This window comes from Conger conger, chromosome 4 (assembly GCF_963514075.1).
Source record: "Conger conger chromosome 4, fConCon1.1, whole genome shotgun sequence".
Taxonomy (NCBI): Eukaryota; Metazoa; Chordata; class Actinopteri; order Anguilliformes; family Congridae; genus Conger; species Conger conger.
The window spans coordinates 18,459,915-18,473,041 of record NC_083763.1 but is presented as its reverse complement, the minus strand read 5'-3'; the positions used below and the strand labels follow the sequence as shown (position 1 = coordinate 18,473,041).

The window sequence follows — 13,127 nt, the reverse complement described above, 5'->3', positions numbered from 1 at the left end:
CATCACTGACAGCAGCAGCACTAACAACAGCACTGACCCAGCTGCACTAACAACAGCACTGACACAGCAGCACTAACAACACCACTAACAGCAGCAGCAGTGGTCTCTGCAGAGCTCTGATATGTGGAGGGAGGGAAGTGATTACGGCAGTTGAGGGGGGACCTGGGCCCAGAGGAGGCCCAGCAGAGCTCTCCCCTCCCCAGTTTCCTGCTGGAGGATGTTCCTCAGGGAGAGTGAGGCAGGGGGAACAATAGATGAGATCATTTATGTACTCTCCCCACTTTATATTACCCTTTAATTTGTTCCTTGTATTAGCATGCAGGAAAAAACAAGGATGGCCATCTCACATACAGTGAAAGAGAAAGTCAGAGAGAGAGAGAGAGAGAGAGAGAGAGAAGAGAGAGAGAGTTACCTCAAAGAAAAATCCCCTACAGCCCCTAACTGAAGAATAACATTGCTACACGTTGCGTGGAAAACAGCTTCTTTCTTGAATCTCTTTAACGTGAGTCCACAGTTATGCAGCCAGTAAGGGGGCTGTTGTGTTTTGGTAATGGAGCTCTCTGAGGGGCCTCAGGGTGTGGACTTGTCCCCTGGGTAGAGTATTCAGAGTGGAGGCATGCGTATTCTCTGGAAACCTCTGCTCCTAGTACATCTTGTCCAAGCTTCCTACCCTGATAGAACATCTCTGTTGATTACTGTAAATCTATTAGGTGACTGTTGTAGTTAGACAACTATTAGAATCTGTATTATTCCATGATTAAAAAACTATTGGATGCCTGTGTGAGACTGGCCATAAGATTATTAACTATGACTGGGAAAGACTATTTTTCTGTTTAATACAGCCTGCTAGTGGACACCCTGACTGAAAATATCAGTTGATCGGTGGCTGACTACAAATGACTGTCTGACTGATTGTTAACAGACTGCTTTAGAGTATTTTAGACTGACTGGTGTAGTATTCCACTGTGCCTATACTACAGCCCTTTACAGGTTTGTTTCTGAATATGGCAATCTATAATACCCATTCCCACAGTGACCTAATTAAAGCTGTTAACATGTGATCAGCTACTAGGCTCTTTGGCTACTGTATGCGTGTATTAGAGATCGGATGAACGTTTTATTGCCCTCTGCTTTGGAAAATCCAGCCTTTTATTGTAGTTTTATTTTGCCTCCAACGCTGGATAAAAGTGATAACTGTTAGCTCCTGGAGCCTAGCAGAATGTAGTTTGATGATAGATAATGCAGAAGTATGAGGAGGAGTTGTGCTTCAATGTTTTTCATGGCTCCACATTGGAAAGGGATCATATCGTATATAAGAATGCAGATAAGCTGCAGCGCATCAGCATGCCAGCTCTTTAGTGTATCAGTATATCAGCCTTTCTCCATTTGAACTTGTGCCAGACATGTTCACTGGAAACCAGCATAAGCACAGGCAGAAGTCTGTGTCAATACAGAATTGTCGGGATGGAACAGATTGTCTAAACATTGGTTCTATCCAGAGCATATTGTAGAGAAGCATGTGTTTTATTGTTTAAGTGTAACTTTTCTCTACATGCCTAATATTCCAGAGGAAAACACCGGTGTGCAGCTAAATTCATCTATGTGTGTGTCTGTCTGGGTGTGTGTGTGTGTGTGTGTGTGTATGTGAGCATTTGCAGGTGTGTCCGTTGTGTGGGTCAGTGAACAGTATGTCTGTCTTCGGTGTGTGAGAGAATATGTAGTATTTGTGTGTGCATTTGTGTGTCTTTGTGTGAGTATGTCAATATCTGTGTGTATGCCTCAGTCACTCGCCCATATGTCAAACATTCCAGGGCTCACTGGAGACGTACCAACGTAAAGTTAATGAGCCTAAAATTCTGACTATGAGTCTTGGAACTGGTAAAAGGACAGTAAATTCATGTCCTTTCTGAATATACGGTTTTCATCTGTTTTCCACCAATGGTTACACAATGTTAGGCACAATATTGTGGCTTCATTCAGAAGGCACACAAACACATACTCTGTTGGTTCAAAACGAATGTCCATGTCTAATGCTTAAGAATGATTTTGAGTTACTTTGGTTCTGTTACATCATTTGTTAACATGCAGGAAGATCCAACATAAAAGTGAGAGCATTTTGATTGTGGTTGTGAAAAGTGAATGGCTTGTCTGAGCACCTGGGGAAGGACTCTGTTCTGTGAATATGAATCAGCTAGGTTATGTGGAACGCTGTGGAGAGAACAGCACAGAGAGTTTAAAAGAACTTGGGTTCATTCCAGGGCTGTTCTCTTGCAATCACACATTTTCATCAAAAGTCAGTGGGCTTGGAGTGGGGGTGGGTATAATGGCTGGCTTCTCTTACGCCCCTCTCTTTTGTGATGCAGAGAGAGACATTCCCCATGCCGTTGCACTGACAGAGCACATTATGCTGACCACAGCTCCCTAACAGAAGCGTTTTCATACCGTAAGTTCAACCGAGCGACCCCGCGACAGCTTAGCCCAAACTCATTACTGATTCCCATCATAATCTACCCCTGATACTCTTGTTTATCCAAATTGTGGGCTAGGACATTTGGTCACTGCTTGTTGCGTCCATTCCTGAATTATGTACCTTCTCAGTGTTCTGATATACCAAATTAGACACCAGTGGAACCGGTACTCAACTCCACCGCATCTCCAAAGTGAAAAGACTGGATGCATTTATAATTGGTGGTCAGATGCCTGCTTTATGCAGTAATCGTAACATCTCTCTTAATCCTCTACCCAGAATCCTCGGCTGTGTGTTTTTCAGTGACAGATGTGTTGGGTGTAGATTGTAAAATGCAGTTTATTTTCAGTGAAGCAGTTTCCGTTTATCACTCCTTATCAAGGAGTTGAAATCCCTGATTAAGAAACAGCCCTGCTAGCTCTCTCTCATTGCAGACATGGCCGCCTCTTACTTGAAATGCTCAGAGGCAGCGCTGATGTAAATGATCCAGAACAGGGTTGTTATTCCGTTCGATAAAATAGACCATCCATGGATCCAACAGCAACCTGCAAGTGACCTACAAGTAATGCAAATAGGAGGTCCGGTGAGATTTGGCTGTGGAGGAATGTAGCTGGGGGAGTTGTGCTGCTTGACTTTTGGTCCTAATGGGAGGGATTGTGGTCCATGTTTTCTTTTGCTCTGTGAACACAGTGTGCATGTCTGTGTCCTAGCATACTGTATGTACTTGTGATTGTGTGTGTGTGTGTGTGTGCGTGTGTGCGTGTATGTGTGTGTGTGTGTATGTTTGTGTGTAAGCATTTGTGCTGTCTATGAGAGGATTTCTATGTGTGCATGTCCATTTTGTGTGTGCGTGTGTGTGTGTATGTGCGCGCGTGTGTATGTAGATATTTGTGCTGTCTATGAGAGTATTTCTATGTGTCCATGTCCATTGTGTGTGTGTGTGTGTGTGTGTGGGCATGTGTGCAGACATGCTTCAGTAATGCGACTGAACAGAAAAGCAGTGCATGAAACTGGTGATAAGTGATTGTGTCCATTATTTTTCTTTATTCTGTTTAATGCTATTGAAATTCCATACGCAATGCAAACGTACTGGATGATGGTAAATCATTTTTTCTCTCGAGGCATACAGTGAAATAGTCATGTTTTTGGTGGTTTTACTGTTTGTGTTACACTGGCGGGATTGATCGGAGACCAATCCCGCAGGATTCAATCGGTGCGATTAAATACTGTAAGTGCGGCTGTGCCTGGTCTTTGACAGTTACTGTATCTCCCACATGTCTCTGCAGGCTGAGATGTTCACTGCCAGGTCTTTCTGGGAGGACGGCAGCCTCATTTTAGCTGCTGCTGCTGCTGTAATCATTGATAGCAAAGAGGCATGGGAATTTTGTCTCTCCTTTCATCTGCAGCGCTTAAATCAGCCCATATCCCAGATATCCTCCACTAATAACCCTCTGAGTGTCAGAAGGAAAGCTGAGCCCTTTGTGGTGACTGAGGGTTCGACTTAAAGTCTGGGAACAAGAGAGAATGAGAAAGTGAGAGACAGTTGGAGAGAGAGAGAGAGAGAGAGAGAGAGAGAGAGAGAGAGGCCCAAAATTACATTAGTGATACATAACAGTTCTGTGTGGGAAGAAAAGATAATGTATTTTTAGATTTTTAGTTGTTTAAGAGAAGTCAAATAAGAATTATAATGACAGTAAAATGTTTGTGCCCTATGAAGACAACGCTAAATCCCAATATTCTTGAAGACATATACCCTCTTAGTATATTAGCCTCATAGGCCAACTTCAGTGCTCATATGGGAAAGGAAACCAGATTGTTCCTCATAGAGAGCCCCTAGCCACTGCTGTTTGACCAGCTACAATATAATTACCTTCAAGTATCCTACAAGTACGAAACACAAACCTGACATTTAGCATTCTTTATCGGAGAATATGCTGCTTTAGCAGGCCAACTGTTTTTGAGAGGAAGTAACAGCTTGAAGTTGTCAGGATCTGAAACTTAATTTGTGGTTCGAGAAAGAATGCAAGCAGAATGTGTTTTTAATAATGCCCACAGATACATGCTTGTTGACAGAGCCAACTTCCCCCCCCCCTCAGGGAAAAACTGTGATAAGAATGACATAGGAAACAATAATCTTATTATGTTAAAAAAGGGAAAGTGTATTTCATAAAGCAGACACTCTCTTTCCAGGCCTTTGAAGAAGAGAGACCGCGGCGGGATGAAAACTCCCAGACTCATCCATTTCCTTTTGGCTGACCTTACACTGAACTGCTGACCACCAAAATACAGAGATCGCTCCAAGCGTGGACCCTCTAGGAATTTGTGGTGTGTGAATTTAAACCACCATGCACAACAGTCAATTTTAGCTACACATCAGGGCTCCTAGAGATGACAGGCCTGTTAAAGATATTAAAGATATTTTCCCAAGGATTTAGTGTGTATTCACATATATACCCTTATATTTACCTATAAAAGTACAGCAGTGTACTGTAGTGTGCTTTCATATGCACAGTCCTTATGTCCATTAGTCCTCAGCATGTGATTAAAGGGACTAATGTGGAACATTATGTGCATCAATATTACATATTTTGATTGCTAATCCTCTCTTGAGGAGGATGACCACACTCATTGGAGAAGGTACACTGTTCAGTGTTAAATTAAATCTTACAGAGTACATTATGGTCCCAATTGGACTCATATATTCAGAGATGCTCTTCTGCATACCGCTGTTATAATGCCTGGTTATTTGTTTTACTGTTAACTTCCTGTCCGCTTCGACCAGTCTGGCCCTTCTCCTATGACATCTCTCATTAGCAAGGCGTTTTTCCCTGCAGAAACATCCTGCTGCTCACTGGATGTTTTTTTTGTTTTTCACACCATTCTCTGAAAACTGTAGGGATTATTGTGTGTGAAACTCACAGGCGATTTGCAGTTTCTGAGATACCAAACCACCCTCTCTGGCACCAACAATCATTCCACAGTCAAAGTCACTTAGATCACATTTCTTCCCCATTCTGAGATTTGGTCTGAACAACAGCTGAACCTCTTGACCACGTCTGCATGCTTTTATACATTTAGCTGCTGCCACATGATTGGCTGATTAAATATTTGCATTAACAAGCTGGTGTAAAGGCCCACCTATAATTTGCTCACTGATTGTATGTACTCTGTTAGAATTGCATTAACACTGGACATTTTACTGTGCAGCTATATCAATATTCCTACCCTCTGATAAATATGCCCAAGGAGATGCGTGATGACAAATTGACAAATTGGCCTGACCGATTTGAGTGCAGCAATAAGCTCACCGGTATCAGTGTGTTCAGATGTTATGATGATGAGGAGGAAAAATAGGTCATGGCCAGTAGTTTTTTTTCCCCTAATACTCTCGATGTTTTTCCGTATTCAGTTATTAATAAAACATGGACAAGTTGTTTGTAGTAGATTGTTACAGCTCACTACTTTTCAAATTATCAGGGCTGCTGCCTTGACACCTGAAGCGCAACACAGCTATGGCTTTGTTTTGGGGTTATGGCTTTCTCCATTTTAAAGGAAGTAATTTGCTTTCAGAGATTTTCTTGCCTGTGTCAGAAAGGTCTAGCAATCACATAGCAATTATGTAATTCAGAATGTTTTTCCGTGATGGGAATGTCATATTGCTACGGTCAAACAGAGAGCGTTCAACCGAAATGATACATCAGAGAATGTCATAGGCAAGACATTGAAAGCCACATTTGAAACACTAGGTGTTTAGAAGGTATGGTGTTATTGTCTGTGAACCTGAGCTTGGTTGCAGAAGATCACGGATGATTGGAGACTTGTTAATTAGCATTCTGTTAAGACTTTAAAGAGGCTTGTGATGTCCGTAAAGCTCGTAATTAGGATCTGTGAGTGAAGGAAATGCCAGATAGCCTTCTCCAAGACACCTCTGGCATACATGGAATGCATCTGTCTTGGCTTCTTGTAAATTAATTGGTTTGCTTAAAGGCATAGCATGTTCCTCTCTAGTTCAGCATTACGTGTTTATTTCCTGGAAGCAATGGAAGCCCAATATCATCCCATCTAACAGAGAACAGTATTGCACATTACAACATTAAGAGCAGTGAGTTTGTAAGGTTTTTGTGAATAATATATATATATATTTATTTTTTTCTACAGTTTTTGTATATTTTATTACTGCCCCATATTTACATTTGACTTTAAATATGTATTTTAGTTACTGTGTGCAAATACACAACTGTGACTTTAAGCCAATAAGATTAATTTTCTTGAGGCCATAGACCGTGTTCCTATTTACGGTAACATATAATTGGGGCATTGTGACAAACATGTTTCATCATTTTTTTATGGCAGAAAAATAAACCCCTTCATTGACAGCATAGAAGTCTTGACCTTAAATGGGTTGCTAAATGTGTGTGTCTGTGTGTCTTTGTTTGTGTTTTTGTGCGTTTGGAAATGAATTGTAGATGGGAGTGGAGAGGAATGTCCTTCAGCGGATAATGAATAGATTTACCATCAGTGGAAATGGAACTCGAGTTTACCCAGGATCCTCCGAGACAGGGAGTGAGTGACCTTGACAACCCCTGGGCTCTGTGTTGTTTCTTCTCAGGAAGAAGCCGGTGCGTGGGCTGATTTGATATCTATTTCCCAGCGCGGAGCATGCCCGTTTCAATGCCTGCGTTTGTGTTTCATTCCGAGAATCAATATCAACAAGAAGAGGTTTCACCCAGAAATAAATGCGTGCTTTACACGGTATTCTCCTGTTTCACTTCCTTTGTGAGCCACGGGCCCCGGTGACTGACTGTGGATTTTAGACCAGATCAGGTGGTGAATGCTGCTCTCATCACAGGTCCCATCATGCTCTTGTAAATATGAGTGCATTGCTACAGTGCACGCATTGGCCCTGAGGACGGATTTGATATCCTGCTCATCAGAGAAAGTCACAGGTGGTGTTTTCAGTGTGTCTGGCCACATACTAGAAATAGCCAAAATAAACAACCTGGGAAAATTTGCCTTCTGCAGCTGGCAAGTCTCGGTAACTTTCATTGTTATTTTGGGAGATTGTGTTTTGCATATATTCATAGTAGCTCATTTTAGAAAAATTAAATACTATATCTGTCAAAATCAAGATTTTTTTGTAAATGGTTGACGGTTTCATATCAAGAATGAATTTATCTGTGTTCAAACAAGAGTGGCCACTGAGTTGTAAATTCCAGTTGAGGAATTCTGTTTATGGGAATAACATTGGTAGGGACAGAATCAACATAGTATCGAGAGTATGAGAAACTTTGCTGATGTTGCCATGACTTTGAATGCACGGGCATCTGTGAGAAGCTGTTGTGTGTCTTTGAGCGTGCAGGAACTCCCTCGGCTGTTGTGTTGTGCCCTTAGTGCATAGCTGACATTGTTTGGGTCAGTGGCTGTTTCTGTGGTGATTCCTGTGGCTAAATCTGTGCTGCCACTACTCGTGGTGCTGAAAGCGTACAGAGGAAATGAGCATGAAAACAACAAGCACATTTGTGTCAGACAGCTACACTTAGTGTACCTGACTGTGTATCAGGCCCTGACCAAACACAGAGAGACTGGACCATGCTACATTTAAGAGAACTAGCACACTTTTTATGGTATAGAAGTATTTTCCTTCATTCTCTACTGTGGTAGTTCTGATTGTATCATTCACTCGACTGATGTTATACCAACTTTTGAAGTGAATAATTGATTTTAAATAATAAAAAATCAATCATTTTATTGATGTTTGTGATATAACATGATACTGTGACTATTTACAGATATGTACTTTATATACACATTAACCCTTAGTGCTAATTACTGCTGTTAATGTTGTAAAAATGTAAGTGTAAGTACACAAAACCATTCCCTGAGTGAGCCCCTTAGTGCTAAAGGTACAGGAGATGGTTTGAAGGTCAGACAGACTGAATGGCGGGAGTCATGGCTGATTAGATTGAAGGGCCAATTGAAGGGCCCCAGTGCTGATGCATGCAAGGAATTCACAATGGAGAATGTTGTATTACCCCACACAGAAATGTGAGAACTGACAGACGGTCTTCAGATAACATACCATAACAGGAACAGCCATTTCAATATGGAGAGCATACAGGTGTGAAAGAACATAATCACCAGTTATTACAATTATGTTATTATACATTCAGTATGGTGTGAGTAATAATTAACGCTCATTTTCTTGAATCCGGTATACAAGGATTCTGTGAATTTGAAGTGTGGCAGTGGAAGCGCTACCATGTTATGATACCCGGTATGTGCTGGGACCAAGAGAATGCCCAAAAGCTATGAGGAATGATGGATTGCTCACATTTCTGGGAAGAGGAAAACTAATTTGGTGGAGAAAAAGGTTTTTCTTTTGTTTTTTCACTGTACGAGAACAGACTGTTATTTTGTGTGTGTTATTTCGGCATATTGTGTCGAATGTCCGATTAACCTGATGGGAAACAAAAACAACCACAGTTTTGAGCAAAGTAAGAGGTAGTGTGGCACGGGCAGGTAGTGTGGCAGTCTAATTTGCCTCACAGCTCAAGGAGGGGGTGGCACAAGTGACACCGTGCTGCCATCTGTTGGCAGTTCAGTTTCACCCAGAAAATTGACTGAATACAGGGTGGCTCTTTACCTCGGTAAAATTACAAATCATCCTTTTTGGCGCCTATTACTGTTCATCGTGCATCATGGGTTACCTAGCAGATTTACCGTAAGTCCAAATTCCTTAACGTTACAGGATGTTTTGTGCTTCAGTGAAAAACAAAGTGGCGTGCTTTGGTTTGGCTGTTTGCTGCAGCCCTTTCCAGCAGTTTCTCCAGGCTCCACTTGTCTGTCCATGTATTCCCCTCCCAGCATTCTTTTCTGTTTTCAGCTGCGCCAGTGTGGTTTGAACCTGACAAGAAGTCCACCGGGACATGTGCTACACTTGAACCCTGAATATCACCGCAGAGTGTACTTTGCTTCGCAGCGCCTGGCCTAGCGGGCTTTTGTAATAAAGGTTGTGTGTGTTTGTTTAGAGAAGGGGGTCGGTGTGGCCATACCTGCCGCTGTATAGCTGTCTCTAAGAACTGTCACTGGGTTTTCTCTGTAAGCTAGCCTGAGAAAGATCCCAGTGCTGAATTAATTACCTGCCACTGTCTCCTGCTTTATTTCAAGGTCTCAGTGAAGTATTTACTTTGGCATTTCCGTAGGGTCACCTCCACGATTCAAACAGACATTGATATTCATTGAGATTAATTTGCTTTTATTTAAAATGTGAACTTTGACCATGGTGAGGGATCATGCATTGTGGCAGGGGGTATTGTTTGGTTATGGGAGCTCCATGAGTTCAGTTCTGGACTGCTAAGCCTGTTCGGAGGAAGGGAGGGGGGGTTTCTGGTCTCTTGAGACAGCAAAACAATGAATCTTCCAAATGACCATAGTTACAAGCTGATGAAAGATACTAGACAAAGATACTAGAGCAAATAACAGGAACATCTCTGTCACCCAAAGACCAAGGCTGCCTACCTCTGTTTTAACACACACACAGACCGACAGAAAGATACTGTAGATAGACTAATAGCCGGGAGACAAAGATGAAGAGCGATAAATGTTGGGGAGGGTTTCATTACTGTACATTATCGACAGGGAGGGGCAAAACATGCGTTCCTTCCCATGTTGAAGAACCAAACCGACAAATGAGTCATGTTCTCCTCCCACAGAGTTCAAAGCCCTCCAACAACACATGTCTCTCTCGGTCCCTGTGGGGAATGGCTCATATAAACACGCACGGCCATTTTTATCTTCCAAATGTGACAAAACCATTCTTCACACATGTTCGATATCCAGCGCTGGCCTTTGTCTGCGCTCACTGCTGCAGTTTCCCATATTTAGTATGCTATTTTAGAGCAGCAGTCCCTTCACAGGCCCCTGAGTGGAAATCAATAGTGAAGAAAGAGACAGACAGTTTATGGCATCCAGAATTCCTCATGACTGACTGCAGAAAAGATCTTATCCACAGAACTGCACAAAGCATTCTTCCAGGGAGAAAACCATTTTGGGGTTTTTTTCACTGAAAGAGATCGAACTGAAGCGATACTTAATAGCATCCTGTCCGTTTTGTGTGCATTTGACTCAGTTTAATATCAATTCATGTTTGACATTCATGTATGTGTGTAAAGTTAAATTGTATTTCATTTACCTACCCACCGCAGAACAATAAATACATAAATGAATTAAATGAAAAACTGTACATAGGCTCACGCAGATTCAAATGACGAGATCTTAATAACATTAACAAGATCTTATGAACATTGATTTGGTGACGCAACAATGTGCTATTGTTTTGAGAAAGAAAGCCGTTCATCCAAAATACTTGAAAAATCACGACACAAAAATGTGTGCTTCCCAAATCCATATGGCTCTGTTATGCAATACAAGTGCTTTATATAGCTCGCTGCCAACTGGCAGTGGTATGAGAACAGTCAATAGATTATGCACTAACTTGCACATATTAGCCAACCATGTTGTTTCTGGCTTGTCTGCTGTTTGCATTCTGATGGCTTAAAGTTTCACATGAACATTAGCCATGTTGCATCCTGTCACACGCAGCTAATGAGCCGTGAGGAAAATGGTACGCCCTCCCTCAGCGTGTGTGTGTGGAGAGCTGCCTTGCTAACCAACCTGTGTACAAACACTGCTGCTCCATCTGTCACCCATTACGCATCACTACAAGGGACTGGCAGAGCAGTGGGCAATTATTGATGATGAAAGCAGTTTTGTACACAATGGGCTGTCCATACACCCCAGTGAAAGGGTTTTCCACAGTTTGCTTGCTATGTGGATCACCTGGCCTGTGTTCCTTTGTGAATACTGTGTAGATAATCTGGACTATGTTCTTGTGTGAACAATGTGTGGATAATCTGAAATATGTTCCTGTATGAGCTGTGTGTGGGTAAACTGGACTATGTTCCTGTGTGAGCTGTGTGTGGGTAAAATGGACTATGTTCCTGTGTGAGCTCTGTTTGGGTAAACTACATTACATTACATTACAAGGCATTTAGGAGACACTCTTATCCAGAGCGACGTACAACGAAGTGCAGATAAAACACAAGTACAAGTGCGAAGAGGACTAGACTATGTTCCTGTATGAGCTCTGTTTTAATAGTCTAGACTATGTTCCTGTGTGAGCACAGGGTGTTCCTGTGTGAACGCTGTGTGTTCCTGTGTGAACGCTGTGTGTGGGTAAAGCGGGCTATATTCCTGTATGAGCACTGGGTGTGTACTCTGCACTATGTTCCTGTGTGAACGCTGTGTGCCAACTTTGCGGGTGCACACACTCCTGCTCCACCAGCCTGTGGACGCTTAATAAGGAGGCTCCATCCCACTCCTGCTCCAGGTCATTCTGCTCTTTGACCCATACTGCTCAGCTGCATTTTGCAATTGTACAAAAATAAAAGGAGCACATAAACTGAATATATTGCTTCCATTATCTTTTGGGCACAGTGAAAAGCTTTGAAGGTGAAAATTGGCAAGCCATCACCGAGACTGCAATAAAATGTGGCCATAACAAGGACTTCAGCAAGCTTTTTAAAAATTATTTTTATAAGGCGCATATTAAATGCTGTGGCAAACACTGCACCCATGAGCTCTTGTTACAATGGTACAGTACAATGCCCCTGGTGAAATGGAGCAACTCTGTTACAGTTGTAATCAGTTGTAATGTCACAATAAGTCATTTCAAAAATGCCTCAACAGACTTTCATACAAGACTCAATTGGGCTGAACAAATCAAAGCTTTTGTCGTGAAATCATTTCCCAGCTCCAATACATCCAATTAAATCCAGAGTCTCCTGAATATTCTGCTGTTTGACTAATATGATGTTGTCTATTACATTCACTATCTCTGTCTGTTCTTTCCAGATGTTTTAAAGCTCCCTTAAATGCTCCAGTACCTCATTCACTCTCAGTCTGGTGGCTAAAATAAGACATTTTCTTTTAACCCTTGTGTTTCCACGGTATTATTGGTAAAAGCAGGCACAGCACTTCAAGGTAAACTATTTTCCCCCTGCCAGCCTTATCAGGGCCTCACACTCTGTTTCTCTCCAGGATGCCTTTCTCTGCGGCTCTTGATCATATTGTGCCCTCCACCCGCCCTCCTTCCTCAGCTCCATTAGCTCTCTCTACTTGATCTGTTTTTTACTGTGATGAGCGAATCACAAAAATAAAAAATACACTCTTTAAACCATTTTTAAAAAATCATTCCGCTTCAGCTGTGGACTCTTGTTGCAGCGTGTCTATCGTTGAGTGGCATCCAGACAACGCCACGTTTGGTGATTAGCATAGTATTTTTCTCCTTATTATTATTCCTTTCAAATGAATAAACAGGGAGCCATACTGAGCCTGAGTAAATCTATGTGCAGTGTATCATCACCCCTCTGAGAAATATGCCTGTCCGTGCCCATGAATGCAAGAATATTATTCACAATGTGGTGATTACTAATGAGAGGCATGGAAAGAAAGTGCTCATTTCAAGTTGATGCAAGTCCTTCATTAAAAACCTGCCACACAATAGCCTGACCGAATTTCCATACGCTTACATCTTCATGGCTATCCTGAAATGTGATTATTCACACTCCCCTTCATTTTAACATAATAATAAATTAGGTCG

General features: G+C 42.0%; 1 protein-coding gene across 2 annotated transcripts in view; it reads left to right on the top strand.

Annotated features, from left to right (window-relative positions):
• kank4 (KN motif and ankyrin repeat domains 4) overlaps nt 1–13,127 on the top strand; it is a 43,781-nt gene that overhangs the window by 2,037 nt on the left and 28,617 nt on the right. The window contains exon 1 of one of the 2 annotated variants that reach the window (XM_061240863.1): nt 4,764–4,792. The exons of the other annotated variant lie outside the window; for it this stretch is intronic. The gene's annotated coding sequence lies outside the window, so the exon portion shown is untranslated. Of the gene's footprint in view, nt 1–4,763; nt 4,793–13,127 lie in introns of those variants that run through there. 2 annotated transcript variants of the gene reach the window in all.